General features: G+C 48.7%; 1 pseudogene; it reads right to left on the reverse strand.

The window, feature by feature from the left end:
• Positions 1-313: 313 nt before the first annotated feature.
• LOC129463030 (CREB-regulated transcription coactivator 1-like) lies at positions 314-4,667 on the reverse strand (annotated as a pseudogene).
• Between the last annotated feature and the right edge of the window lie 290 nt (positions 4,668-4,957).

The raw sequence follows: 4,957 nt of genomic DNA on the forward strand, positions 1-4,957 counted from the left end.
AATTTTCCTCAACCTCACTAGCGAGGCCAACTTTAAATTAAAAAATGCAGAGAACTCCTGCAAAATACTATACAAGATGACCATTCCCAAAGCACACGATGATTAGATTTCCAAGACAGACATGAAGGAAAAAAAATAATTGAAGCCAGTTAGAGAGAAGGGGCAGGTCACCTACAAAGGGAAACTCATCAGGCTAACAGTGGAACTTTCAGCACAAACCCTACAAGCCAGAAGAGATAGGGGGTGTATATTCAGCATATATATGTATATATATATACACACACACACACACATATAAATATGTGTATATATATAATTTTGCCGTCAAAATTGTGTTTATTTCACTTTGCGTCTGCCCCGCGCTCTGGCGCCTCCTCCGTGGGGTGGCTTGGGGCTCAATCTCTACCTGACCACGGGCTGGGGGTGGCAGATGGGTTGGGGGACCAGGAGCCGAGGAAGGCAGTAAGAGCTGGACAAACAGTCGGAAAATGCACGGTGGCGGACGATGCGCGCCCCTCCCGTGAGCCTGTTAGCCAGGCTTGGAGCTAATACTTCCCGCATCTTACAGCGGACGGCTTAGGCCTCGGGGGCGCTGCGGGCTAGGGAGTCGGTGCAGGGAGGGTCTGCGGGGGCGGGGGCCTCACAGCCTCCGATCCCAGCCCAGCCTGCGCCGGCAAGTGGGTGGACGCCCGGCTCGCGGCCTAGCGATTGGGCTTCGCGGGAGGTGGACAACCGGGGGCGGGCCGGGGGCGCTTGGCGGCATTGCAAGCTCAGAATCACAAGCTCGGCTTCTGGCGAAGGACCGAGCGTGGCTGTCCCTGGGCTGGGGTGGCGCTGTCGGGATGGCTGAGCGGCAGGGTGCCGGCCTGCCCGCTCACAGGCGGTCCATCCGGAAGGTGTTCTTGGTGGCTGGGTCCGCCAGAACCACGTCGGGGTCACTGAGCATGTGCAGTGCGTCCAGGGTCAGGAGGTCGATCTTGAGTTCATCCAGGGGAAACTGACTGTCGGAGTCGAAGCTGAGGTCGCCGACCCTGACCAGAGAGCTGGTCAGTTCTTTAAAGAGGCTGGGGGGCCGGGGGAGACTGTCCTGTCACTATGAGGATGATGTTGGGGATGCCACTGTGGCTGGCGTAGCCCAGCTGCTGCGAGTTCAGCAGGCTCCCGTGGCTGTCGGTGAGGCCTATCATGACCGCCTGCGAGTAGTTGAGCGTGGAGCCTGTGCTGTACCGGGAGCTGATGGCGTTCTCCATCATGTTGAACTGCACCAGCTGATGGGAAAGAACATTGGCCTGCCTGACCGCCATCTGCTGCTCATAGTACTCGTCCCCAAACACGCTGCCCAGGGTGGAAGTGTGTTGCGGGGAGCTCCCTGGGGAGAAGCCTTGATTGGAGACTGGCGAGGTGGGAGACTGGTTGGCCGAGGAGCCGGGGCTAGTGCCGCTACTGCTGCAGAGGCGGCGCCGAGGCGATGTCGATCCCCATCGACGGCTGGCCGGGATTCTCCCGGACTGGAAGAGAGGGGACGGTACCGTGACCGCGAGCGGGGGCGGCTGTGGCCCACGAGTCAGGTTGGTGCTGGGCAACAGGGGGCTGCCGGGGGTGGGGGGGCAGGCGGACGGGCGCCTGTGGGGGCGGAGGGGTTGGCGGCTGCTGAGACGCAGGCTGAGGGGGTGGCGGAGGCTGGGGCTACGGCAGCGGCTTCTGGGAGTCCGTCTGGGTGAAGAAGGCGTAGGGTAGCTGCTGCTCCAGAGACAGGGCATTCAAGGCCACGGTCTGAGTGATGTATGACAGCGGGGACAGGGTGGGCGATGACTGCTGATGCCTCGTCTCTGTGCTCAGGGACAGGGGCTGATGCTGGCTGGACGGTGCTGCGGCGGGGAGCCAAGTGTGCTGCTCATCCCCTGGCCGGCGCCGCTGATTCCCAGGTGCATCAGGTTGTCTGAGAGGTTGTCGGTTCTGCTGGAGCTACTCAGTGCGGGGAAAGTGGGCTCCTCGGAGTCGAGCGGGGAGGGGAAGTGGATGTTGGTCAGGCGGTGCAGGGAGCCCCCAGTATTGTGAGTGGCGGAGATCAGGGCTGTAGTGTTTCCCTGGTTGGCGGACGGGAAGATGTTGATTCCGCGCAGGACTTGGTCCTGGATCCCGTCTTCTTGGTTTCCCATGCTTGCTTAGAAAGGTTTTTGTCTGCCTCTGATGTGGTCTCTTCCATTCCTGGGACTGTTAACAGTAAGATTTTTTTCTGGTGCACGTCCTGGGACCCACTAGTAAAGGATTCTGGCTGCATGGGCGTCATTGTGCTCTGGTGCAGGGCGAGTCAGAATTGGTCCTTCTCCAGCTGGTGTCCGTGGGTGGCGAGAGGTACATGGTGCCGTATGGGCAGCTGTTGGCCTGCTGTCCGTGTTTGTCCCTTTACAGGTGCAGGCAGTGCGGGGAGCCTAGTCGGCCGTGCTCCCGGTACACCCTGTTCACCAGCCCATGGTGCCTGGTAGTCAGGCTGGTGTCCAGGCCCAAGGATTGGAAGGGGGTCTGGAAGGGCAGGTCCATGGTGCCACTCCCGATCTGGTTCACGTTGAGCAGGGACCCGGCATAGTACTGGCCGCGCCTGGACCCAGTTGCAGGTACTGGGATTTCTGGAGCTGGAGCCGTGGGGCCCCATCAGGCTCAGACCTTTCATGGCCTCCTCGAAGGCTGCCGTCTCCTCCACCTGTTTCTCATTGTGCAGTGTGACCTTCTCGCTGAATATACATGATGAAAAGAAAAGAAAAATGCCAGCGTTGTTACTCTAATGTCAGAAAAAAATACACTTTAGCCCAAAGATTTTAAAAAGACAAAAAGGGCATTACATAATGGTAAAGGGATCCATTGAACAAGAAGACCTAACTATCTTAAATATATATGCACCCAACACGGGAGCATCCAGATTTGTAGAGCAAGTTTTTAGTGATCTCCGAAGAGACTTAGATAACCATACAATAATAGTGGGAGACTTTAACACTCCACTGACAGTACTATACATATTATTGAGGCAGAAAACTAACAGAGATAAATAGGACTTGAACTTGATGGTTGACTAAACGGGCCTAACAGGTATCTACTGAACTCTCTACCACAAAATAGCAGAGTATACATTTGTCTCATCTGCACATAATACATACTCTAAAATTGACCAGACGATCAGACCTAAAACCATCCTCAGCAAATTGGAAAAAAACAAGTTTTTATACCAAACACACTGTCAGATCACAGCACAATAAAAATAGAAATCTATACTAGGAAAACGCTCAAAACTATACAATCACATGGAAATTAAACAACATGCTCCTAAATGACTATTGAGTAAACAATGAAATTAAGGCCGAAATTAATTTTTTTTTTAAATGAATGAAGACGAAGATACAATATAGAAGAATCTCTGGGACACAGTTAAAGCAGTGTTAAGAAAGCTTATAGCATTAAATACCACATTAAAAATGAAAAAAGATTTCAAATTAATAATCTAAAATCACACTTAGAAGAACTAGAAAACAAAGAGAAAACCAACCCCAAAGGTAGAGGAAGAGATAACCAAAATCAGAGCTGAACTGAAGAAAATTGAAATGCAAAAAACCATACAAAAGGCCAAAGTATCCAGGGGTTGGTTATTTGAAAGAATAAGTAAAATTGGTAGACAGCTAGACTAATAAAGCAAAAAAGAGAATATCCAAATGAACACCATCAAAAATGACTAAGGGAATTACAGAAACTCAAAGGCTACCACAAACACCACTATGCACACAAACTAGAAAAGCTACAAGAATTAAATAAATTCCTAGAAACATAACAACCTTCAAGATTGAACCAGGATGGAATTGAATCCCTGAGCAGACAAATAATGAGTTAAATCAGTAATAAAATGCCTACGAAGCAGAAAAATCCAAGAAGCAGATGGATTCATGACCAAATCCTACCAGAATTATAAAGAAGATCTGCTACCATTCCTACTGAAAGTATTTCAGAACATTGAGGAGGAGGGACTCCTCCCTAACTCATTCTATGAGGCCAGCATTATCCTGATACCAAAAGCTGGAAGAGACACAATAAAAAAGGAAAACTTAAAGCCAATATCCTTGATGATCATTGATGGGAATATCCTCAACAAAATACTAGCAAACCAAATCCAGCAGCATTTCAAAAAGCTAAAACACCACAATCAAGTTGACTTTAATCCTGAGATGCAAGATTGGTTCAACATATGCAAATCAATAAATGTGATTCACCACATAAACTGAACTAGAACCAAAAACCACATGTTCATCTTAGTAGATGCAGAAAAACCTTCTGATTAAATTCAGCATTCTATTATGTTAAAAACCCTCGACAAACTAGGCGTTGAGGTAACATAACTCAGAATAATGAGAGACATCTATGACAGACCCACAGCCAACATCATACTGAAAGGGTGAAAGCTGGAAGCACTCCTCTTGAGAATAAGAACAAGACAAGGATGCCCTTTTTCAGCACTTTATTCAATATAGTTTTGGAAGTCCTAGCCAGAGAAATCAGACAAGAGAAAGAAAGAAAAGGCATTCAAATAGAAAGAGAGGAAGTCAAACTATTTCTCCTCAAGACAATATGATTCTTACCTGGAAAACCCTAGTCTCTCCCCAGAGGTTCGTAGGTATGATAAACATGTCGAAACATGTCGGGCAAAGTTTCAGATTATAAAATCAATGTACAAAACCAGTAGCATTTCTATACACCAACAATGTCCAAGCTGAATGCTAACTCAAGAATACAATCCCATTCACAATAGCCATAGAATAAATGAAATAACTAGGAATACAGATAACTAAGGAGGTGAACTATCTCTATTATGAGAATTACAAAACACTGCTCAAAGAAATCAGAGAGGATACAGAAAAATGAAAAAACACTCCACGTTCATGGATAGGAATAATCAATATTTTTAGAATGATCATAC

The sequence above is a fragment of the Symphalangus syndactylus genome, chromosome 14 (assembly GCF_028878055.3).
Source record: "Symphalangus syndactylus isolate Jambi chromosome 14, NHGRI_mSymSyn1-v2.1_pri, whole genome shotgun sequence".
NCBI classification, from domain to species: Eukaryota; Metazoa; Chordata; class Mammalia; order Primates; family Hylobatidae; genus Symphalangus; species Symphalangus syndactylus.